Source organism: Parus major, chromosome 5 (assembly GCF_001522545.3).
Source record: "Parus major isolate Abel chromosome 5, Parus_major1.1, whole genome shotgun sequence".
NCBI classification, from domain to species: Eukaryota; Metazoa; Chordata; class Aves; order Passeriformes; family Paridae; genus Parus; species Parus major.
Window position 1 is genome coordinate 16,931,724 of NC_031774.1, and position 26,784 is coordinate 16,958,507.

General features: G+C 41.1%; 1 protein-coding gene across 3 annotated transcripts in view; it reads right to left on the reverse strand.

The window, feature by feature from the left end:
- TSPAN4 (tetraspanin 4) overlaps positions 1 to 26,784 on the reverse strand; it is a 423,214-nt gene that overhangs the window by 268,842 nt on the left and 127,588 nt on the right. For all 3 annotated transcript variants that reach the window (XM_015631555.3, XM_015631554.3, XM_015631557.3), the window contains one exon: positions 5,384 to 5,467. The gene's annotated coding sequence lies outside the window, so the exon portion shown is untranslated. The remainder of the gene's footprint in view (positions 1 to 5,383; positions 5,468 to 26,784) is intronic.

Genomic DNA, 26,784 nt, shown 5'->3' on the forward strand with positions numbered 1-26,784 from the left:
TTGAAGAATAAGCAGCTTACCACAGAGAGCCTGGGATACTGTTTGTAGTCAAACCCAAACCTCTTGAGCACAAGGCCAGATTTCTCCTTTACTGCAGAGCTAACATTCCAGTCTGTGAGTTCATATTTCATAGTAAAAAAATATGAAAGGAGCTCCCATATTTCCTGGTTAACATTTCAGCCTTCTAAAGGGTAATAAACCAGTATCTCCCTACAACAACAGATAAGTCAGACAAATAAAATGTCAAACTACTTTAGAAATAAGCTAGTCAAGATAATAGAATGAATCTCTTGAGTAGCCATTAATAGCATTTGGCAAAGATGATTCCAGAGGACATATGATATCTAATATAAAAGGATGTGCTATTTCTGTATCTCCCCTTTAAAATTAATTTAGTGCTGACAGGAAGATACCTGCGTAGTATCTAAAACCTTCCCCACATCCTTAGGAGGAATGATACCACTAACAGTTTTATGAAAAAACCAAAGCAGAGGCTGCAGACAGAGGGAGCCCTGTGCTGAGACTCAAGGCCAGAGACCCTTATCCCAGTTCTCCTGCCAGCTAAATGACCATGGGGGAAAACTGCTTTCCCTGATACATATCTGTAGCGCAAGGTTATCACGTACTTTGTGAAATATTGAGATGTATCAGCACAAAGCATGCTGCAAGAGCTCTGTGTTTTTATTACCACCAAATTCCCTAGCTGCACAACTAACATAAAGGGAATAAAAACTTCATATCAACCAAATAAGCAGCTAAGTTGTGAGTAAAACAGCAATATGGGATACAGACATATTTATTTGCTTGCATTTCTTTCTCCAAAACAAAGACGACAGTAAGAGCCCATATTAACAATTACTAAGCGTCACAAAACAAGAATATATCAGCTAGACCTAAATTTTCCTATTGTGCTCTCTGAATGACTTGCCATTATCACTATAATACAGCATGAAAAATACTGCACTCTTCAGCCTCTATTTTTTGATTAACCGGGTGCTCTGGGAATTTCTGTCTATCCCCATTTATAATTACAAGTTGTTATTGCCATTTTCAATGTGACTTGCTGGCAATTAAATCTATTTGGAAAGAAAAAAAAAATTATTTTTTTCCATAGAAATTACTTACTTATTTTTAAAAATAAACCAGACCTGCTAGGTTAAAAAACTAATTCTGCCTAGTTTGATTAAGTTTCCTCATTTTCCAGTGGCTCTCACAAGAGTTGGCAAAATTCACCATCTCTCATAAGGCAAGTGGGAACTTTGGAGAAGCTTGCAGTACAGTAATGAAAGCTCTTGCAGCAAATATTTTGTAATACCAGTTATCTTCAGGGTACCCAGCCCTCTGAGCTGGAAGGCAGAGATGGGGAGCAGAATGAAGCTCTCATAATCCAGGAGAAAATGGTCAGTGACCCACTACACATCTAGACATACACAAGTCTATAGGCTTTGATAGGATTCACCAAAGGGCACTGAGGGAGCTGGTGGAAGAGTTTGCCAGGCCTCTTTCATCATTCCAGCTGTCCTGGTGAGCTGGGGGTTCTCAGCTGGCTGAAGTCAGCAACTGTACTGCCCCCCTACAGGAAGGGTCAAAAGGAGGGTTGGGGAACTACCAGACCTGCCAGCCTGACCTTGGTGCCAGGGAAGGTCACGGAGCAGATTGTCCTGAGTGCCAGCATGTGGCATGTACTGGACAACCAGGGGATCTGGCCTGGCCAGGATGGCTTTCTGAAAGGCAGCTGCTGCTTGACCAACCCGATCTCCTTCAATGAGAAGGTGATCTGTGTAGTGGATGATGGCAAGGCTGTAGATGTGTCTATGTGAACTTTAGTAAAGCCTTTGACACTGTTTCCTGAAGAAATTGTCCTGGAGAAGCTGGCTGCTCATGGCTTTGGGTGGGTGCATTGCTCACTGGGTAAAAACCTGACTGGGTGGCTGGGCCCAGAGGTGGTGGTGAGTGGTAGGTAATAAATGACAGGATGAGAGGAAATGGCCAAAAGTTGCACCAGGAACTTTAGATTAGATATTAGGAAAAACTTCTTGACTTAAAGGGTGGTCAGACATTGGAATAGGCTGCCCAGTGAAGTGATGCAATCATCATCCCTGTAAGTCTCAAAAAATGTGGGGATGAGGCACCCCAAGAGACATGGTCTAGTGGTGAACATGGTGCCAGGTTAATGGTTGGACTAGATGATCACAAAGGTCTTTTCCAAGCTTAACAATTCTGTAAGCCCTGGGGGATGCAATAAGCAAAGCCCCAGCTCATGGGCTGAGGAAGGCATTTTTGAAGACTGTCTGGTACAATGCAGTTCTCCCCTTGGTTGAGGTGCACACAGATGAGCAGCAAGAAATTCTTGGTTTGCAAATCTTTTCCCTGGTCTCAGATTCCTGGTCCTTTGTGTTCACAGCTTGGGCTAAAAATCAGAGTTTCACCTTCAGGACTTCTGTTGCCATTTATAGCTGGAAAAGGGCTTCTCAGAGTGAGATTTTTTTCATTTCTTATTGATTACCACTGTCAAAGGAGCCTGTAGGTTTTCTCCATCCTGTCAGCCTTAAGGTGTTTAGTATGGCAAACCAGCCTCCTTGTCAGCACTGAGGCAAGAAGCAGGACGAGCTAAAGAAAAACAAACACTGGCGGGGAAAGTGAAGCATTATTCCTCTCCACAACAACTCCACTGCTAACACCAGGCATGCAGGTAGAAAGCCTTTTCATGGCACAAAGATTCTTTTAAATCCCTCACAATCCAAAACCTGACAGCTTCTAGTCTAGACTCCTTGTCTGTGTGCAAGTACTACACTGACACAGGCAGCCTTTCCCCCCCCTCTGTGTCAGCAAAAGGAACACCACGGTGTGCCACTTTTCCACAAGGTCAGCTCCTTGTCTGTACAGCAGCAGCGACTGTTCTGGTTAAATCTCACCTCCCACTGACAGCACACTTGAGATAACAATTCACACTACCTGATTTCCATGGTGAAATACTACCTGGGAGACTCACATTTCTTTTGTATGAAGTATAAACACTTACTATATACATAATCAAACATATTCACTGTCAGTCCAAACAGATGCCCCCACCACTCACTCACCACGTTTACCCAGAAAAAAAGTGCTTGTCCTCAGTCTGTAAAGACCACCTTAAAGACTCAATATAAGAAATTTCTGCAGAGAAACAGATTTTTCTTTTTTTTTTTTCTGCACACTTTATACAGCAGTGCTGTGCACAATGCTGTAAGGATGCGAAAGTAAACATGGTCTTAAGAACTGTATCCTCCAAATCACACAGTCATCCTGTGTGAATACTTACAGTAACAAAGAAAACAAAGAAGCCTCACAGTCTTCTTCAAACCTTGCCTGGAAGCTCTGCTGAGTTAAATATATAACAATACAAAACCATCAAAATCACTAACAATGCATAAAATTGGGCCAGTCCAACTGCTGAAGGTTTATGTTTGCTGCATCTCCTTGGCCTAAACCTGTAATTCAGTTTGAGAGTTGAAAGCAAAGTCATTCCAGTTTTGACACATTAATTCAGTAAATAAACCAAAAACCTTAATCCAATTAAAGACTATATTAGTGGGCAAACTATGGCCACACTACCAACAACTACACTACCTGCTCCATTTAATTGCAAAACCTACATGGGCAGAATAGGCCTTCTGAGGGGCTTGTGTAACAACATAGTTTTCACAGACAAAATTTTTTTTCTCCTTTCACAGAAGGGAGAAAAAAATAACAAAAAGAGTTATTTCCTAGCATAAATCACTGAGATTTTATTCATTCAATTTGACTGTCACAGGGTAAGGTTAATAATCTAGAACAGATCTTATTTCCACTAATAAATATGGAAGTCATAGATTCAAAGATACACATCAAAATCAAATACATTAAAGGGGGGGAACCCACACAGCCAAAATAAAGAAACAAACAGACCCCAAACACCATAAAACCAAAGCAATTCAAAACCCAGAGGTGTCAGAGCAGGAGGAGAAGGATTAGTGAAAATCAAGGAATGTAAAAATCCCTAAGAAACACCACCCTTTCAGGGTGTGAGGTTAACCAAGTCAAAAGTTGATACCGGTTAACATCAGTGGACTTCAGTTCCACTTCACACGATGGACCTTGATAAAATCCTCAATTTACATGTGCTGCAGAAGTCCACAAACCTACATGGACTTAAATAATCACCTGAAATTCCCAGTGAAAAGGGACACCATGTAACGGTGATTGTTTCTCTGAGTGTCTCTAGCAGCTTGCAGTGAGTACTTGCTATTTGATATCACCTGCATTTTCTCTTAAACTGCAAGCCATAAATTATTTTTCTTTCCAGATTTCCAACAAAATCTGACTTTCCTCATGTTGGGACTGGTCACTGTGTCCCCTGTAACTGTTTAAAGGAAATCAGAATAGGAAATATTTAAATAAAATAAAGGGGAAAGACTGAGCCTCTATTGAAAAGCTTCACCACTTCAGCTATATCCACTTGGAAGTTATTACAGTATTTTATTTCTAGCTTTAGTCTTCCAGAAGATTCAGAAATATTTTTCCCTACAGGGCTTTAGAAAGGACTGAACATAAACACCAATGCATCATCATCTTCCTTTCTGCCTACTTCAGGAACTGTGCACTGTGAGATTATCCCAAATATATCTCAGTCTCTCAGCCATTTGTTGCTGGGTGATCAACTATATAGGTACAGCAACTCTGCCAGGTGCTGCAGCACTTCTTTTTTTAATCTGTTTATCTGTCCTTTCCTTCCTACAGTGTGTTCTTCTACACCTTCACTGTTTTTATAGTATAATTTCAAGGACTGGACCTGGTTTTCTTCCTGTTCAAAATACACGGGCTGTGAAAAAAAACGTGTATTTGGAGGTAAGAATGAAGATTGACAGATTTCATGCATGACTTTGGTACACAGGTTTTTATTTATTATTTTTATTTTCTTTTCTTAAACAGTGAATTCTCATATCAGCATTTGCCATTAAAAAAAAAAAAAAAAAAGAAACTGTGATCTGAGTATGAAAGAATACAGTTGTGTTTAGTATTGAGGTAAAACAAAAGCCACATGATAAGAAGTTAGTTTGCCAGTAAATAAAAACAGAAGATCCTGGGCTAATAATTCAATTCCCATTTCAGTCCCCTCATGCAAAGGGCCCAGTACAATGTCTTTCCAAACCACCAAATCCCAGGGGAAACCAGGAAACACAATCCACAGCAGCAGTAAGCAACATCTCCTGGTACCAGTCTGATCCATTATATTAACTGTACTATCTGCAGATGGTCATTTCTGCTCTCTAAAAAGCCACTCACAGAGGCCTACAGTTGAAATGTAATTATCTACTCAGAAGGTTATTTCAAATCAATAAATTGATCACAACTATTCACGTACCTGATGATGAGGAATGGGAGCTCAGAGCACTTGATGTGATCCCAGTTGACACGGTGGCCTCTCTGCAACCAGCAGACAGGGGACCTGCAGAACAAGAGCCCGTGTGTCAGAAGTTACATGTCTTTTACAAAACACAAGGAAAAGAACTCTTTTAAACCATGTCTTTGGGAAGGACAAAAGAGACACCTCCCCACTAACTATGCTAAAACCACTAGACTGAAACCTAATAGAGAAAAAGCTGGCAAGGTGTGAGTGTAAAGGGATGGTGCACGAAACCCACAGTTTGGCTCCTTAAGTCATCAGAATGACAACAGCCACCAATGGCAGCAGGAGCAGAGCAAGGGGGAGACATAGCATCCTAAAGCTGGTGGGATCATGTTCTTCACTCCCAATGGGATTTAAGCTCCTTTCTCCCAGGGGCACTTCTGAACATCACACACAGCATGTTTCCACTTAGGCCCACGTTCCAGCACTTTGTTAGAACAGGGAAGCATTATCAGCTTCTTTGCATAATCTGAATTCCATTAAACACTGGAACAGATAGGAGCACTTCATGGACTTGAGACTCAAAAAAGGCATGTAAATAAATTCTACACATCCAGAATATATAATGTATAAGTCCACTACTGGGATGGGGGAAGTTAGTTGAAAAACAGAAAATACAAGAAACTGAAAAGTAAAATTAAAAATCAGCTTTCTGGAATCAAAATTTTTTATGAAACACAGAGCATTAGAATCTCTGTCTTACATACTATTTTGACTTTTAATGAAAGTTATACTTCTGATCTTTTTTTGAATAACCACAAACACTAATTTTTTATTTATAGCTTTTTAAGAAAGCAGAGGTCTCTCCAAAATCTCATGCATACAGAAATTGAAAAGACTTTATTATACTTATTAAATTAAAAAAAAAAAAAAAAAAAAAAGAGGACCATCGGTAGAACAGCAAAAGGTGTCATTAGTGGGACCATACTGTACAAAAGAATGAAGTAACTGCACATAGCACTGGATGAGACAAGGCAGATGGAAATTCAAACCTCCATCTCAAATAAGGTCAATGTCCACGTGATGCCCTGTAATAAAACTTAACTTCACAGAATCTCTGGCTGGTTGAGGTGGGAAGGGAGCCCTGGAGGATATCTAATCCAACTATCTGGTTCAAGCAGAGGCATTGAGAGCCCGTTGCCCAGAATCGTATCAGACAACTTTCAAAGATTTCCAACCACAAGGCTGCACAGCCTCTCTGGGTGGCCCGTGCCAGTGCTCAATCACCCTCACAGCAAGAGTATTTTCCTGATGTTCAGACAGAATTTCCTCTGTTTCAGTCTACGCTTCTGTTCTTGTCACTGGGCACCACTAAAAAGAGCCTCTCTCCAATCTTCTTTGCACCTTCCCTTCAGCTGTTTATAGATATTGGTAAGATTCCCCCTGAGTCTTCTCCTCTAAAACCTGAAGACTCCCAGCTCTCTCATCTCAGCCCTTCTCCATTACTCATCTTTGTGGCTCTTCACTTCAATCATGATAAGACTCACACATAAATGTGCACGGCTTCCCAACTGCACATGAAGTCTCCTAGAGCCCACAGGACACTTGGCAAGTGCAGATGTTAGTTCCTCTTCTAATGCAAAGTGCCTGGGAATCAACACTCTGACAGTGTGCTACCAGCAGGTTTCAGGAAAAAGGTGACATGGTGACATTTCCCTCACTCCAGGAACCCAGAGAACTTGAGGAGAAATGATTTACCAAGTGCTATGGCTCTACTCATGCTCCTCATCCCCTATCACCCCAGTTATGGACTGGCTGAAAAGCTTTGAAGGGAAGACTTTTAGGTGAAGAATGTTATAAACAGAATAACAAGTGTTTTTATACCAATGCATTGATTTCCATAGTTGTTAAGGCAGAATTAGTATACTTGGAGTGACAGAAACCATCAGGAATGGACAATTAAGAGTACAGATTAATCCTCCAAGATGAGATGCTTAAAGACCTAATAGCCTGACTGAAAGCAGTGAGATCAGAGGGAGATCTAACTCTTTCAAAAGGCCTACAAGGCGTTTGATGCTTCTTTTCCCAGTAGGCTTTCCCTGCCTTTGGTTCAAAGTCATTCAAAAAGGTGAACTTCAAACACCTGTTTCAAGTGAAGAGGATGACACTGTAGGATGCCCTTTATTCAACCAGACAGACTCCACAGGAACAAACACAGGTGTTCAGCACTCCTGTCTTCTACTTCATGAGTGAAAAAAAGACCTGCATGGTCTAATTACTGAATAAATGAAACAGATTAATTAGATTAGACAGTCAGAAGAAATAAGGCTATTCCTTCCCATTTAAGCACACACTCAGTACAGGAGACGTACCGAGAAAGAAAAAAAAAATCTATTGCATAAATTAAACAATTCAAGTACAGCACTAGAAGATCTTTCAGGAAGTAAGTGATTCTATATGGGAAAGGAGACTATGAACTACTGATTGCATCAATGTGTCCTTACCCACTTCTGAACACTTCTGCTGCCTAGAACAGCATTAGTGTGTCAGGCACGGAGCCTGAAGTGCCATGCAAGGTACAAAATCTGCTCTCCCTCAGTGTTTCCCTTTTATCCAAATTGCATCCATACCACAGGAACAGGTTATTCACAACTGGGAAAATGCATCCAAAGTCTATTCCCCAGCAGCTTTTTAAGAGAGAACTTCACAGAAGTGAGGCATGCATGGGGATCATCTTGGGAGAGTGATATGCAGTGAAAAGGACCTCATCAGGACAAATGTGTCTATTTTTGTTTCCAGCTTATTAGAAAGAAGAGAATATTTGTTCCAGTTTCAAATGGCAGAAGCAACAAAACCAACGAAAATTTGAGTAAACTTAAAGGTTGAGGAATTGTTTCTACAATGTTTCTGCTTTGTTTCCAAGCCAAGAAACTGCTTGTATGTCTTCTGTATCATTTGATCTAGCTTGATTTTCAATCTTAGAGAGAGAATTTGCTTGACCTAGTGAACTCTTTTAAAGATCACCACAACTTTAACTCTTTTGCAGTAAATCCTTCCATATTTTAGCACAGTGATCTATGTATAAAGATACAACTGACCAGGCACATAGCCCAGAAATAAATTCTGAACTTTTGCCTGAAGCAGAGAAGCTCTGCTGCTCACCTAATGAAACACATCTATAGGCAACATTACTAAAAACTAAATCTTAATTAATTATAAAATTAATAGAATAGAAATAATTATTAAAATCTAAAATAGCTTTCTTCCCTTTTCATTAATCTTTTTCTTTTATGAACATATTTTTTTCACATCTGCCAGAAAACTAGGTAACAAGGAATTCCAGCATCCATTTTGTTAAAAGTGTCTAAAACCATACTGACCCCATCAAAACATTGACCACAAAGTTTTTCTTTCAACTTTTTCATTTAACTTTCAAAGCATAAAAAACCTGAGGTCACTTTGTAGTCATAATCCGGAAGCTCTGCTAGCCCAAGACTGCAGCTGCTGATTGTTCACTGAGGTTAACTCACATTATTGCACAGAACAAGCTCAAGGCCAGTGCAACTTCATGTTTACTTCACATGAATCACACTGAGATTTTTCAAACTCCTGCCACAGAAGCTCTCTTCAACAAAAAACTTAAGCTTCTGAGCTTGTGATTATGCATCCAGCCTAACTAGTCCCAGTTAAGGGGATGCAACATCAAAAAAATGTTTCTGTCCCCTTCTTTGCTTGGTGTTTGTTTAAATTCTGCCTGTCCTGGAAGGAGGGAAGTGCTATAGATGTTCTGAAAGATTAAATGAAAGTTTATTCAACAGCACTGCATCCAAAACTTTCTTTAATCAAATAAAATAATATCCTAGGAACATATATAGTGTATTTTTTGTATGAAAGTTTCAACAGCATTCTTAAAAATGCACAGCCAGTGCTGACACTGAAACATATCCAATCATCTTAACATCATAAATAATTACTTTAAAAGCCTCATACAAAGAACAATTCCTTGCTCTTCTGCAGCCACTCCAGCTGAGCTACTCCACAAGTAGCTCAGTTTTCAGTTGGAAGAAAAAAAGTATCACAAACACAAACCAGAAATCTGAAGGGCACTGGCAATATGGCCAATGTTAAACAGATTAGATTAAATAAAGTATATTTTCATCATGTCCTAAGTGCTACAAACAGGGCAGTCTGTGTCCTGGCAGGGAAAACATCTATAACTCAAGACCTCCCTGCCTTGGTACACAAGGTTCAGCCTTGACTGAAATTTGGGATTAAGAGCAGGTCTGAGTCAGCGGCTGAGGACAGCCAGGAAGGAGTGGGGAAGTCTCCAAATGCAGATTAGAGTATACCTGAATACCAGCCATGTGAACCACATTCCTTGCCTTTGCAGCTGGAGAGAAGCTCTAATGAGCATAATCTTCACAGGTAGGTCTCACCTGAGAATAAGTTTTTAAGCAGCAAGGAGCACATCACACACACAGACACATCTGACACAGCAGACAGACAGTCATTACCTCCTCATCTTCCCTAATGTGTGAGACTCCTTACCAAAAGAAGCCTGGTCAGAAAACATTTTTTTTCAAAAATAGCAGCACGCTGAAAGCTCTGTTTTCACCAGGACTCAAAATCAGTATATTTTCCAGTCCTTTGTGAAACATTTCTTTTCAGCATTATTAAATGCATTGTTTTCATTTTAAGGGAGAAATGATTGACAAAATGCTCTACCACCAATAAAGAATCACTAATTCTGACATTTGTGTGGAAAAAGTGATTATTTAAAGAGTAATTTTGGCATAAGAATTTGATGGCTCATTGACAACACCCCACCTCACCCCTGCTGTGGCCATGGAAGTGCCCTGATGGTGTTGTCGGCTGCCTTAACACAGCATCATCTATAATGCCTTCTACCAAAAGGCAGTTTAAAGGCTAGGGTATAAAAAGTCAATTGAATCTGGAATTTCTCAATGCATGGCATCCTGTAGCTGATTTTTGCCTTGTCTATATATCCTCATCTCACTATTTGCAGAAATCCTCAGGGATCACATTTCTCTGCTCTGCATCTTCTGAACCAACAGAGCAGAAAGAGAAAAGGACTGAATTTTCTTTCTTTCCCTTGACAGAAATACCTCTCCTCCTGACAGGCTGCATGGTAGCAGAATGCTGCAGTCAACTGTTTGATAAGAAAAGGCAGGAATGATGAGTTTCACAGCCTCCCAAATCCAACACAGACATCTAAATATGTTATCCCTTGCACTGCATATTAGCCTGGCACAGAAATTTTTTGTGTCAATGCTGTATACAGATTGTTCACAAGTAAATAAGATTAGAGCCAAGGCTGGGAAAGCTCATTCCCCAAATAATAAATTCCAGCAGCTCAAACAGAGATCAGTACCATGGAGAACAGGACAGTACTGATAGATGAGAAGTCACCCAGTTTCACCCTCGAGCAACTCATGTAGCTAAGGTATTCCAGAGAATAAACCCATATTTTATCTTCTAATATCTTCTCATTGGATATAATTTAGCAGCAAGCATGCCTAAACTGTCCAGAAGCCAGCACAGTCCTGAGGAAAACAAAACCTTACATCAGGATTCTGAAGGTTGCAGGACCAGATACAGAAATCAGACTACATGGAAGTGGGGATCCTATCCTCAGAGATCCAGCAGACTTCAGAAAAATGACAAGGGTCTTTTGCAATGCATTTCAACTTCAACATGTGAAATCAGAAAGATTATAAAATGTCAAGGCAATTCAATCTTTTGCTTTTGCTTACAAAGAGCAAGCTGTTTATCTAAAGCACACTTGAGGGGCTTTGATCTTATCTGATTCTTAGAAGATATTTAAAATAACAGGACAAAGAAGGTAAATTCTATACTCCAGCCTGTGACTTCAGACCTCTGAAAGCAGGGACAGTTATACTGGTGAGAACAAGGAGGAAATTGGTGTAGCATCACACCTGCCCTCTTCTCTAGCTTCCACTGACAACCAAACTATTGTGGTTCATCCCTAACAGCAGCAGTGGCAAGGACAAAATTACCAGGAATCCACTGACTGTCAGTCTCCCAGTATCCAGCACTGCTGCTGGCAGCAGTTTTCAGGGAATTCCTCACATACAAGGCACTGAAATGGAAGAGTTCTGATGCTTTCTGCTTGTGCCTGGGGACACCTTTTTGGCTGGGCTCTGTTCAGCATGATTGGTGATCAAGACTTCATCCTGTCCCAGCTATGCCTGTTTGAGTTGGGCTTTCTTTGCTCTGGGACTAGACAGAAACATTTAAAACACAGAAAAATTCAACCCATGGTTGAATGCACATTTTCCAATGCTGTTCCAGTACCATGCCAGAGATGAACACATTATTTCCTGCAAAGACAGAGCACTAACAAACACTGTGGTAAATTCAAATAAAGGTTTTGTCATTTCCCTGGCTTTCATAAAGTTTTTCTGATTTCAGGCTGGCATTTCAGGTGCTTAGAATAAAATTTTAAAAAAAGAATAAGGGGGGAAAAAACCCTGCCAATAACAACCAAAGCCCTGGTAAGTGAGAAGACATTCTCACATATCTCAGGAATAACTCATTTATTTGCTATGGAGCTGCAATGAAGCTCAAACCTTTGGGCCTTGCCTTGTTCACCCAAACTTCTGCCTGGCCCTCTGCCTCCCTGACCTGAACTGCAACAGCCCAGCCTGACCTTAGATCTGCCTCATCTCCAAGCACTGGATCACTGCCCTTTGGGCCATGACACTGCTGGGCCACTTCAGGCAATGACACAACCTTGTCAGCATATTCAAGTTTTCTAAGCCTTAAAACTCCTTGAGGGAGAGAAAAAAGGAAAAAGAAAAAAAAAAAAGAGAAAGAAAAAGAGAAAAAAGAAAAAGAAAAAAAGAAAAAGAAAAAGAGAAAAATAGGAAAAAGAGAAAAATAGGAATAGGAAGTAAGAAAAAAAAAGAAAAAGCCTCCTCCCTCCCAGCTCTAACTATACCCTGTCATACCACCTTAAAAAAGTATAAAAAGCTTTCAGCACAAGTCTAACATGCAGCCATGCAAACTGCAAGATGATCCCTTTTCATTGGAGCTGTTCAGTAGCAATATTCTCCAATGCTTTCTTCTTTGCCACAAAATAAATCATTGAAAATTCTGCAACAAACCCACAGCAGTTAAATTGCTCACTTAGCTTTCTCTATTATCTAATTTGCATTAATTACATTCAGCTTAATCAAAGCAATTATTTAATTAGAACAAACTGGTGGTCATGTACATGCTCCTGTTGAAACATTCTGGGTTGCACACAGACCAATTACCTGCACGGCACCTGATCACAAAGTTATTAGAAGTTCAACAAAAAACTCTCTAGACAGTACATAGCTTTTGTTTTCAAAAAGTTGTGATGCCAGAGAAATGACACTCAGAAGGTTGACATATCCAGCTTTGAAACACCCTCCCTTCCACTAAATGAGTTTAACTGGTTCAGAAATCAATCAGTACATTATTCCCCACCACTCCCAGCAGTATCAATATGTGACTGCTACTGATACGTACATTGTAGGGGACAGGGTGACAACCCCACTTCACTGAGAGCCAAGTACACATACAGCATTTTAACAAGTACACATCTGGATGGCATCCACAAAAGACAGGAGGAAGAAGGCTGACCTGTGTGTCTTTCTTGAATATAAGACACTTCAGGTACTTGCCTAAGGACACTTCACTGAAGTTAATAAATTTTGTCTGGGAATTATTAAAATAATGCCTTTAAATATACCTTTTTCCCAGCTTGTAAAGCCAACTATGCCTGGAAAGTTTATGAAGACAGACACAGTTTAAAAACATCCTCCTGAAAAACAGAGGTTACCTCATGTGAAGAACAGAGACGACAATGAAAAGCTGAGACTTCATCCAACTGGAATTCGGATTGCCACCAAAGAGAATGGCCACTCTTAGGGATCACATTGGATTGGTCAAAAAAACCCCCATACTTCAGATGTGAAGGATCTCATGGAAAGGCCAAGATAATTATCAAAATCCTCTGCTGACCTCTAGAGAACTTACAACCAGATCACAAGACACAGCCTTAACCTATTTACAAGCAGAAGAAATCCACATGTGATGCTGATGCTCCTAGCACCCTCCCACAAGGATGGATCACAGCACACAACATGCAGAGCTGCTATGGCCCTCCCAAGCGACTTGAAAAATCTATGGCAAATATGCCTAGACCTCATTTTTTAGAGGGCTGCAAGTCAGCTGAGGATGAAATGAGAAGGGACTGACAAAGTTTAACAGACCAATTCATGAGTCTTGCTCTGCAGAGCAATTGCTCACAGCTCACTGGTAATTTCTCATTAGCACTCTTTGCTCTCTGGGAGCACTTGGTCATTTTGCACCACACAAAAAAGTCCTAGTCCAATACCAAAGGGCTGCCTTTCCTTCTGTTTCTCCTCTTCCCCTTAATTAAAGTTATTTCCAGGAATTATCAGGCCCCCAGATGTTTGTTTTAAACAGCAACTTCTTTACATTCCCACTAAAATTATAGAAATATATGAAGTTTAAGTGCCATTCTGCTCAGAGGGTGCTGAAAAATTAAAATCCTTTTCTTCATTGGAATGAACCCAAAATATTGTCATGGCAACTGTGGTTCTAAAGATGCAGGCAAGATAAATTGAAAAACATAATCTACACTTTAACGAACTACAGATATATCCAATTGCCAGATAATTGACTAACAAATCATTGACAATCAGAGAAATGAAGGCCAGAATACAGAAATTTCTTCTCCCACATCACCTTCACCAGCACATCTTCTAATGACCCTGGCTTTTCATTTTACAGGATATTAAAAAAAGGAAAGGCAGACAATTCAAAATTTATGAGGAGCCAAGGGAGCCTACTGAGTGCCACCTTTCTTGTTTCATTCCTCATGCCACTGGCATAAATTGGGTTCACAGTCTCCCTCACTTAACAGCCCTATGTATCTTGCAATCATATGTCTCCCTGTCTGCTAGCTTTTAATACCATTTACCAACATTCATTTCTTCTCAGCTGCCTTTATCCCTCCAGGGTTCTCTGTACAGCCCTAAGGGAACTCAGGAAAGTACATTTTCTACCCTTTACGTTCACAGCTCCTCAGGGCAAGGCACTGCACTCATCCTTCCTTAGGCTGAAGGGGACCAGGTGGGACACTTTCCACTGCAGGCTAAAAAGGCTGCTAGTAAAACCTGGATGCTTACAGAAGTGACTTGTTGGTACCACCAGAGGCTCAGGAGCACAAAATGGAAGGGTAGTCAGAGCAGAGGTTTTTTTTCCCTGTACAGGAGAGCTGTACACAGGAATCAGACCAGAAGAGCTGGGGTTTAAGATATAATGACAGTATAAAAATGCAGAAGTGCTTTTTATTGGCAGGTTTTTGTTTCTCATTTCCTGGGTTTTCTACATATGTTCTACAGCATTTAAATCTAGCTGTTGGAACCTCAAAAGCAAAAAGGTACCCAATACAATATTCCAACTAAGTTCCTCTAAGAAATTCCTCAAAGCCATTTGACTGAAGAAAGAAGCAGAAACCTTTACCATCAGGTGGCCTTCTCAGCTACAGAAATTTGCATCACAAGCATCAGCACTCTAGTGCTATTTGCAAAAGCTAAGTCTAAGTCTGCCAGGGATGAAAATAATATTCAGTAGCAATAAAAACTACTGACTGTGGCTTGCAGTGAAGGAAAATTTCTGGATAACAATTTCAAACCATGGTTGAGATGCCAATCCTGTGTGGAACCAGTCAAGATCTGGTGCTGGTTAACAGCCAAGGGACTCCAAGGAGGCCCATTCTTTCACGGAGATTTCAACCTCCTGTCCTTCAAAGCAGAGAAAAAAAAAAGACTCTAATAAAACTGAATTGAAAAGTAGGTGCCAAAGCAAAAGAAAAGCTGGAGCTCAAGAGAGGTGATGTGATTTTCCGACATAACCAGGGCTTGTGACTCTGTCCTAGGTGGAATATACAGAAGGTTAGACAAAGATCTGGACAGACAAAGAAGCATATAAACATCTAAGGAGAGCAGTACACAAAATTTGTTCTGAGCCACTTTCTAACCCAGAAGCTAGCCCAGATTGGGGTTCTGTTCCTTACTGTAAGAGAAAGTGAGGAAAGATATGGCATGTCCTCAATAATATTTATTCACAATATAATATTTAGAAAATCTTGTCTCCTCAAATAAAAATAAAAAAAAAGAAACTGAACAGCAAGACAAAGTTGTTTGGATTCTATTTCAGCTTCAACATTCTTGTCAACCTGTCCTGTATACAAATGTTTCGTGTCAGCCCTTTCTGGACCCCACCACAATTCCTGACTGCCTCGCAGGCCTTGCTTGCCAGTACCAGAGTTACTTCCTCCATTTTTCTTCTCTCTGACACTCTTTCAAATACTCATTCCAGCAACAGATATCAAAAAGATAAGGGCAGCAGAATAGAACAACAGTTTACTCCTATCAAATAAAGGGAACAAGGTAGCCTTGGAGAAGTAGATAAGGTCAATGAAACAAAAGTCATGCAAAGCACAATCAGGATGCCCGCTCAGCTCTGCAAGGCTGACACAGTAGAAGTTATGCAAAACAATGATACTGCAGTTACTCAAAAGTGGGGGTCGAGGAAAGCCCCCTACAAAGGACACCAGACATTGAAGACAGGCCCCAAAGAACCACCTAAGGACCTGTGATAAAGGGTGTGACTATGTAAAATAAAGTAACCCCTACACATCAAGTAAGGGGGAGAGTTAATGAATGTGTAATCAGCGTGTAGGATAAAAGCTCTGCTTGCCCGACGCCCGGCGCACTCGAGGCTCCGAGTGACCAGCGCTGCAGGGAGGAATGCCTGCTTTCTAATACTCCAAACTGTGTTAGAAAGTTTCTGTCTGGCCGATTTCGGTATCACGTTTGGCAACTCCCAGTGGAACACTCTGCCTGATCTCCCGTGGATCCGAGGGATCTCTGGATCTTCACGCCAGCACCGGGACTTTCCTGGAGAAGACCACAGATCCCCGGACCAGTCTGGGACACAGGTAAGAAGATCCTATGTGATAATAAGGCATTCTTTTGGGAATCCTGCCCATAAAATACGTGTTGCTTTTCCAGAGCATTGGGTGGGTTATTTGATATTCCAGAATTCACTATTTGCCTTGGTTTTACCAATCCATAGTTGCTTTGTATTTGCATTTGTATCATTTTTGGTCTGCTATTCAGCGATGGGCAGTGGGCAATCCAAAAGGGGAATTCTGAAAAAATCCCCACTCGGTTGCCTTTTGCAACATTGGAAAAAGATTGGAGGCCCCCCTGGGGGACCAGCAACCAGGGAGAATTTGATTAAGTGCTGTAATCAGCGGTGGCCATTGTACCAACTAGACTCTGGAGAAAAGTGGCCACAAAATGGAACCCTGAATTACAATACACTGTTAAAGTTAATGTTGTTTTTAAGACAGGAACAGAAATGGGATGAGGTTATGTATGCTGATATGTTTTTCACTTTACGGAATCATCCTGAATGGCAGAAAGATTGTGGCTTGAATCCAGTCCCCTCAGACCCTTTTGTGCTGGCTCTTGAAAAGGACAATCAAGGAAAATGGTTAAAACATTGCTGTTCTATGTGCAGCATAGGACAAACCTGTTCTAAACATCTCCCCAGTATGAAGGATGATTTAGATGCTATGTTCAGTCCTAACTGCAGGCTGCATGGGGGATCAGAAAACCAGGCTGCTGAGACTGATACTAGGAGAGAACTGGCATGCAAAGAGGTGGATTTAGCAGGTCTAGAAGAGAAGATAGAGAGGACAGGGAGGATGTCTCGAGGAGCAGAGGAGAAGGCAGAAGAAACAGAGAGGATGTATCAAGGAACAGAGGGTTTTAGTCTGGCTGCAGAGACTACTATTGCTAAACAGAGAGATGTGAGAGCAGCTGCCTTCCATCAGGCAGCTGTTATGGAGGGTCCAATTACAGAAGAAGTTCCATTTTCAAGAACAGACCTTAATAATTGGGAGTTGATGGCTGGCACCTACCGAGATGACCCAGACAAAATGGCAAAAGCATTTGAAATGCTGATAAAACTTCACGATCCAGACTGGAAGGATATAGATGCTATGTTAGAAATGTTGTTTGACAGTACAGAAAGAGAGATGGTTGTTATAACCAGTAGGAGGTTTGTGGAAGAGCAGATTTTGACAGGTAACTTGTCAGGTACACTGGACATTAATTTTCCCACTGTGGATCCCAAGTGGGACCCCACTGTGCCCATGTTTAGAGAGAGATTAAATAGATATCAACAATGGATACTATATGGAATTAGAAATGCCATACCAAAAGCTATCGATATGTCAAAATTACTTGAAATTAAGCAGGATGGTAAGGAATCCCCCAGTGCATTTTTAAATTGCCTGAAAGAAACTGCTCGAAAATATACTAATATTGATCCTGAAACAGAGGAAGGAAAAACTCAATTAGCCCCCATATTTGTGGGGCAACCCTCAGATGATATCAGAAGGAAATTACAACAGGCTCAGGAACAAGACCAGCATGATTTAGGGAAGCTGTTAGATGCTACTTGGGGAGTTTTTCAGAACAGAGAAAACCAGCAAGAAATAACTAAACAAAAAGTAGTTGGAGCTAATGAAGGAATTTCTAGGGGAATGGTGCCCCCAGGGAAAGGAAGGGGACTAGGATGTAGACAGCCTGTGGCTGTCATCAACAATAACTGAGCCAGACTGGAGGATTCTTCCCTGGCAAAACCTCTGCTTACAGCTAAGCTGGGGAACGAGGAGGTAAATGAGGAGGTAGGATTTTTAGTGGATACAGGAGCTAGTAACTTATATTTACAGCAAGAGGAAACTTGAGTTTGTCTCTAACAATCATTGGTGCAACAGGGAATCGCAAAACTCAGCCATTTGCTTTAAATTAGGAAAACAGTGGATGACTCACCAGTTTTTGCATCTACCCAATTTGCCAAAGCCTCTCCTTGAGAGAGAATTTTTGGAAAAACTGAATGCTGAAATCAAATTTTAAAATGACAAAATACTGGTTATTATTCCAGAACCTAATTATGTGGAAGCCTCTATTTTTGAATTACAGTCTCTGAAACTGGACGTGATACATTTTCCAGTATCACTTGAGGATGCAGTGATCCTGACAGTCTGGGCTGGAGAGGTGCCTGGGTGATCCAAAAGAGCAGAGCCTGTAAGAATTAAATTGAAACCTACAGCAGGACTGGTAAGGCAAAAGCAATACCCTTTGAAAATAGAAAGTCATAAGGGGTTATAACCCCTTGTGGAAAAATTTATAAAATATGGCCTATTGAAGGAATGTGAATCCAAATTTAATACCCCTATATTGCCAGTTAAGAATGCAAACTGAAGAAAAGGCTTACCAGCTGGTACAGGACCTTAGAGCCATAAAAAAGACAGTAGAAAATGTTCACCCAGTAGCCGGAAATCCTTACACCTTACTAGCAACCTTGAGTGAAAAACTGAAATGGTTTACAGTATTAGATTTGAAAGATGCCTTTTTCTGCATCCCTTTGAGTACTGAGACTCAAGAGCTATTTGCTTTTCAATGGGAAAATCCAAACAGAGGGAGAAGCCAACTGACTTGGATGGTTCTCCCACGGGGGTTTAAAAATAGCCCCATCGTATTTGGAAATCAATGGGCAAAAGAAGTGGAGGAATGGAAAAATCAGAACCCTGTTGGAGTCTTGTTACAGTATGGAGGTGACATTCTGATAGCCACTGAAACTAAACAGCAATGCTGGGATTAGACTGTGGCCTTGCAGACTTTTCTGGGACTAACTGGATATAGAGAATCCAAAGACAAAGCAGAAATACTCCAGACCACAGTAACCCACTTGGGACTCAGAACTCTCCAAGGACAAAGGAGGCTGGAACAGGAAAGAAAATAAAGCAATTTACCAACACCCACTGCCACGAACGGTAAGTACTTACATTTCTTGGGATGGTGGGATGGTGTCTCCTGTGGATTAGCAATGCGAGCTGTTAGTAAAGCCACTATGTAAGCTCTTGAAGACAGCTCAGAAGGACTTTATAGCCTGCAATGATGATTCATGGGCTGCCTGTTTACAGCTCAAGCAAGCCCTTATGCAGGCCCTGCTTTGGGGCTCCCAGACCCACGTGCCTGTTAGAACTATTTTACCTATGCAAGACATTACACAGCACTGTGAGTGCTGTCGCAGTTCCTTGGGGAGCACAGGAGGGCTGTGGGCTACTTTTCAAAGCAATTAAATGTCAGCCAAGGGTGTCTGCTTGTCTGAGGGCAGCAGCAGCTACTGTTCTTTGATCCAGGAAGCTTGAAAACTGACTTTGGGATTGTCATTTGGGATTGTCATTTTTTTGCACCACACATGGTGCAGTCGGTACTCGAGCAAAAAGGGGGCTACTGGCTCTCTCCCAGCCAGATGCTGAAGTACCAGGTAGTGTCGCTGGAGAGAGACAATGTGACAATTGAAACGACTTCTATCATTAACCCTCTGTGTTCTTATCTGCTCAACAGGTAGAAGGAACAACAGAGCACGACTATGTTTTGCTTTGTTTGCTTACAACTATAGACGAAGTGTATTCCAGCAGACCCAACTGAGGAGACAGACCCTTGGCAAGTCCTGATTGAGAACTGTTTACTGATGGGAGCAGCTTTGTCCAAAGAAAATTACTGTCTGGATATCCAGTGACTACACACCATGAGGTAATTGAATCAGGGGCACTCCTTCCAGTGTGTAATTGCACTCACTCGAGCTTTGGAACTGAGCACAGGAAAATGAGTTAATATGTGGACTGATTCAAAATACAAAAATTTTGGAGTGGTGCATGCACACAGAGCCATCTGGAAAGAAAGAGAACTTTCGACATCTCAGGGCACATTGATCAAAAATGGAAAACAAACCTTGGATTTGCTCGAAAGTATCCAGAAGCCAGCAGAAGTTTTATTATTATGCACTGCAGTGCACACCAAGCAGGTAAGACCAAACTGGAGCTGGGGAATCATTTAGCCAATAAGGCTCCCAAAGAGGCTGCAGAAAAAGGCACTTTAGAAAACGAATCTTTAATACCCCTCCCAGAGATACCTCTCCCAGCAGAAAAATCAGAGTATAGTGCTAGGGACTGTCAATTAATTGAAACCATAGAAGCAAAATTTGATCCACAAGGCTTGGCAGTTACTCCAACCAGGCAAATAATAGCCCCAGAACCAATCTTGCGTGAAATTGTGGATTGTGAACATAAAGCCACTCATTAGAGTACTGGAAAACTTTCGAAACATTTACAAAAATCCGTAATTGGGTTTTAAACAGCTCAGATTGTACAATCAAGTATACAACAATTTAGAGTTTATAAAAGAAACAGCTCTAACACAACTAATAAAGAAGTGCTAGGAGCAATGAAATCCAGAAATGTTACAGGTGAATATTGGCTGATTAATTTCATTCAATTACCCAGAAAAGGAGATTGTTAACACCTCCTAGTTCTGGTGGACAACTTTTCTGGGTGGCCAGACACCATTCCTTGTTGCACCAATCAGGCTAGGGAAGTGACTAAAATACTGTTGAATGAAATAATAACTAGATCTGAGGTACCTTTGGGAACGTCATTAGTTCCCACTTTAATGCAGAAGTGATACAATACAATAGGTATAGGTACAATAGGTTAAGAAAGCCTAGGAAGGAATAGCTTGGGATCTTCATACTCCTTCATAGGCCACAAGCTAGTGGCAAACTAGACTGAATGAATTATATAAATTGCAATTGGGTAAAATATGCCAGAAAACCTCCAGGACAGGAGTCTGAGCCTTACATGTTGCTGTACTACGAATCAGAATTCAACTGTGGGACACCAGCAAAATAAGCCCCTATGAGTTGCTGTATGGTCAACTCTACCACGTACCACACGTCAGAGGAGACACAGACCTCTAACGAGGGGTCAGCTTCAATAATTGCCCCATTTCTCTTCATAAAACTTCATGGGATTTACAGCGAGCAGTGGTGATCTCCAGACTGACGGGATTGGATGCACCAGCGCACGAGTTCCAGCCAGGAGACTGGGTCTTCTTAAAAGACTGGGGAACCTATCTGCTCCAGTCAAAGTGGAGGGGACCTTTCAAACTCCCACTGACAACTTCAACTGCATTGACACTGGGCAGAATAGAATCACAGATACATTATGCCAGAACTAAAAGGGCCAAATCTCCTCAGGTAATCAAAAAACCCAAGATGCTCAAGTCTTGTTTTGCAATCAATGTGGCAGAATGTCTACAGATACCCAGGAAATTTGGAAACAAACTCAAATTTTACAACACACAGCTCCAGACGACACCTCCTGGGGATCTGAAGATATCTAGACCAAACTTACTTCTTGGTAACCCAGCTGGACTTGCTTAAAACATCTGCTTATAACTGTCAGCACAATAATTGCTATGTGTGTTTTAGCTTGCTTGTTGTAATGCGTTATGCTATAAAATGAAAAACAGTAAGAGACTAGTTCCCATAAGGAACTTAGTTACAAGAAAAGGGGGAACTTGATAAGAACAGTAGAACAGAACAACATTTTACTCTTATCAAATAAAGAGGAGTAGATGAGACTGACAAAATAGAAGTCAAGAGTATGCCAAAGAGCCATATAAGGCCTTCCAATAAGGGGTGTGACTATGCAAAATAAAGTAATCTACATACATCAAGTAAGCAGGGATAGCTAATGAATATGTAACCAGTGTACAAGATAAAATCTCTGCTGAGCCAACTCTCAGGGCATGCAATTAATTAGAGGAAGGATCGTCTGAATACCAATGCTCTGCAATAAAGAATGCCTGTTTTCTAACACTCAAAACTGTGTTAGAAAGTTTCTATCTGGCTGCTTTTGGTATCTAAACCCCAGCTGGCCTTCCATAAGGAGCAAGGTGTCTCACAAGGCCAGTTCTGCAGGGTGTTCAGCACACCACCATGATGCCATGCAAAATGCACTTAAACTGCTGCGGTAAAGCGCACTGAGTCTAGTGTGAATAGAAAGGGGGGAAAACTGCCAAGTTCCTAAGTAGGTCTCTAATAATAGGAAAACGTAACATTTAACCTCAGAAAAGATGCAGATTACAATGCTAGTCTTTAATGTTACAAACAGTCCTAAAATACTGTATATCTTTAAAGCAGAAGTCGCTTGAACATTTAACAGCGCTTGAAGAGCAGCAAGCCCTACTTTGCTAGAAAAGAATAACTGAGCTTTTAAAAAAGTGACCAGGACTTTACAAGGGTAGATTTCGAGCATTACTTGAAATGAAGACCATTTAAATAATTTCATGTTATACATCATTAAGCTGAAACATTCAAAACCAAGGTAGAGAACAAAGCACAGCAAAGATGAAGTGTTCTGCCCAAGGTAACCTGAAAATTTTTCTAAGGGGCAAGAAGAGAAACTAATTTTTGACAAATCTCTATGACCTGACCAGCAAGACAGCCTTCCTTCTAAAATTTTATCTTGGGGTGATTAAGATCATATGCAGGTACAATTACATTATTTATGTAAAAGCTATGCTTATCCCTGAAAAAAAATGCAAGCAGGTATCTCCAGAATTATCCAAGCAAACTATGTTCTATAGCAAAAATTTGGCTTATGCAAATCAGAAATTAGTTTAGTGCTAAGACTGTGCTCTGTCACTAAAAAAAGAATTGTATTTTGGATGGAATAGATGTCCCCATCATATTTATAATGAAGCCAATCAATTTTTCTATTGTAAAATAACCCTGTCCAGAATCTAGATGAACCACATGACATGTCTTCCAAGGACTCTATTGTTATAGATGCTTTTTTTACTGGAATTTCAATAATTAATCATGTTTTGGGATAGTTTTATTTCTGTGTGGCTTACCCTTTGATGATCTAATTTACATTTATAATGATCTACTCCCTTGTGGATTAATTGTTTGTGTTATTTTCTCTATTAATCAGATGTCAACATTTGCATTACAGATGACTGTTTGCATTATTTTCACACTACTAAATCTGGCAGTATGGTACTAATGATAAATACTTTCCCCAGTTTTAGACTTGAGATAGCATCTCAATGCTTAATGCCTTTTAAACAAAGGCATTATTAGGATCTTAACACTCTTCTGAAGTAGCCTGGTCATTCTGTGGTATTAGCCACACATTTATTATGCCTAAGAATTCTTTTTCTTCCTGCAAACCATAAATACACTAATATTTTGTTCATCCATTACTGTCAAATAAGTCCTGAGCAAAGGGCAGAGGGTTATGAATCCGAGGCCATCCGAGACTTTTTTCCTAGATCCCTATGTACCATTAAAAGAGTTTCACACCTTTCAGCTACTCACTGCACTTCCTTCCTGGCTGTTCCCCACAGTGTTCCCTGAAAAGTTCCTTTTTTGTCAAAACCACATTCTTACACTTAAGAAAAATAAATCATCAGTGCTAATATAAAACAACACAAATCATTGACCTGAGCTAGGCAACCTGATTGTGCCTGGAGGAGATAAGGAAGTACTCACACTGCTCTGTCCACAGGCCAGTGAGGCAGCAACTTTTGCCAGGTGGCTGTACACCGTCACCTGCTTTCCAGCTCAGCAAGACCCAAAGGAACACACCTGGACCCTGCAGGGCGCACCTCTGCCCCCAGACGGTGTTACTGCATTCAGACCCTTGCTGCTGATGCCTTGCTCATGATTCTCTCCCCAGATGTGATTCAGACACACAAGCCAACAGGAAGAAGAGGAAGAGCCTGGCTACTCCACTGCCCAAACTTTCCTGCTGCATCCTCTCTTACCTGTAAGGAACAAGGAGCAATAGCAGCTGTAGCGATGCTCTCCCTGGGCTGCTACTCTGACACAGAGGTTTGGGCATGGCAAGGTTGTTCTTTGCACAGGAATACACAGCACTTCACAAGTCCAAAACACTCTCACATACAGCGACCTTGAACGCCAAACTACATCAGATTATTAAGAGACATGTTGTTTCCATAAAGAAGCATCCCTGGCCCATCTGGGTCAGAAGCTTTAATAACAGACTTGCTATCCTCTGAGCAAATTCTGCTAAGCTCTGCCAGTTCCCACTTTTATAGCGGCAGAGAACAACTGGACACGCAAAATAGTTAAACAGGTAAAATGCCAGAGTCAGGAGCATAAACAAAGGGTCTGTCACAAACAAACATGATGGTAGCCATACTTCATAAAGCACAAGATAAAATTCCCAGCAGATCTGTCACATACATCTGAAACTCCTCAACTGCAGGCTCCCACTTCTCCTTTAATTAGCATTACAACTGCTGCCTTGAAATCTATCACGCAAGAAGCAGCCCTGTGCTTGCCACAGATGTTTTCAAGCCATATCTTTCCTTCTAGGACAGTTAACATTGCTCCATGTGACTCCAGTCAGGCATAAAGACTTTCTCTGCCCATTGCTACACAAGAACCTTTTCCTTATCCCACCAAAAAAAAAAAATTTATCCATTCTACCTAATGACACTCCACACTGCACAGTCTGCACAAGCAGGACTGTCAGTTGTGAGTTCAAGAATAAGTGACTCTTGAGGAGGTGCCTGGTACCTGCACAGCAACACTGTCAGGCTGTCTTACAAGGAAAGACAAATTGAAGGAGATCTATTAAATCTTAAAGTGATTAAGTCCTTTCTAACACATTATTCAGCTCCTTCCCTAGGGCCAAAATACAATCCATTCCACTCCCAAATAGCATTATTTTTTCTGCAGACATAAGGAGGGATGCTTATATTTTAAAGTACTTTTTAGGGAAGTAAATGTCTCAAGGTGATCCTCAGTAAGAATAGCTTCAAATCAACCTGCTCAACATAAGGCATCTGCTGCAAGACATGAAGTATATTAAAGTACCAGCTGACAGAGGCTCAACTAGGCAATAACTGGGAATCTTACTTCAATAACCCATTTATGGAATGCCCTCATTTTCCACCCCATGAATACATTCCCTCCCTAGACTTGATGGTGTGGTTGGTAAAGCTGAGCAGATCTACTCATTTTGGACACAAATAATACCTTTGTATCTGTTGGCAGATGTTGTGCAGAATGCTGCTCATTTCACAGCATAAAGCTTTTCATAGATACTTCATTCCTTGTAGTATATTGTTGAAATTATGTCATTCCTGTATGGTATCAGTTCTTCCCCATCTCTTCATACCCTTTAAATTACACCTTTGGTCTTGCATCGTATTCCTGGAGTCATTAAGTACCTGAACTGTAAATATTCCTATTCTCTGCCACAAGAGAACAGAGAGGAAATTGTGCAAGGCAGGTCAGAGTAGCCTCCTCTAACAAGAAATGAAAGCCTGGACTTCGTGTGCAGCTCCAAAACTTGTGCTACTGAGCTGCCATAATGACATATTACCTCCCATTAATCTGCAATTAAACACTGACAGGGACTGTCAATCTAATATCCTATCCATTCAGCAGAACTAAATGTACCGTTTCTGTCCCCAATACTGTCCCTATGACTAAAACTCTTCAAAATAAAATTAAATGTGAGATTTAATGGAGCGAGAAACGGTCCAAATTCTGAATTAAGAAGGAGCGAGATTACAGTGTTTATAGTCTCACCACATCTGTGACTGTAAAGGCTGAGAAAACAGAATGGCTCTGCAGGAATATATGCAAGCACAGAAATCATCTGCTAACACCTATAGCAAACTCATTTGTTGTCACGAATTCCCCTGGTACAACCAACTCTTTGCTATGTGCGTGTGCTCACTGCCTCTGAGCGACACAATCCTTCTCAGCTCTGTCCTTTCTGAAGTGCTCCTTGGTATCCATTACACCACATTCCCTCATGTTCACCTGACTCAGCTTGGCAGAATGCGTCACGGTCAACACTATCACACATGCACAGCTGAGACACAGTGCTTGAACATCACTGCAGGCTTTAGGTGAGACACAAGCTAGAGAACTGCACAGTGCAGGGGATGGAACCCAGGCTGAGACTCCCTGTCTCCTCTGTTGAAATTGCAGAAAGACATTCCCTTATTCCCTTTGCAAGCTGCAGTGCCACCGGAGTTATTGTCCAGTGGTTGCTGCCATCACTCTGCTGGTGGGAGTGTTTGTGCAAGTGCTGCTGGGTCTGCTTTGGGTAGAATCCATCAGGACAGATCAACCCAAAAGCTCTAAATTGTTTACAACAAATGGATAGATTCAGCTTCCCGCAGACTGCCCTGCTGTCAGATCTCCCTGGGATCGTCACCGGCTCTGAAAAGCACTGACGGGTAGTGACATCCTAGCTGACACAGCTGGAGCCCGAAGGGGACATCTGGTAAAAGCTGGAGGCCTGATTCCAAGAAAACATGCCGGCTCAGGGGTAAAGGAGGTTCCCAAGTGCTGCTCTGAGCAGAAACTTTATCAACACAACTGCTGTCTTAAATGAC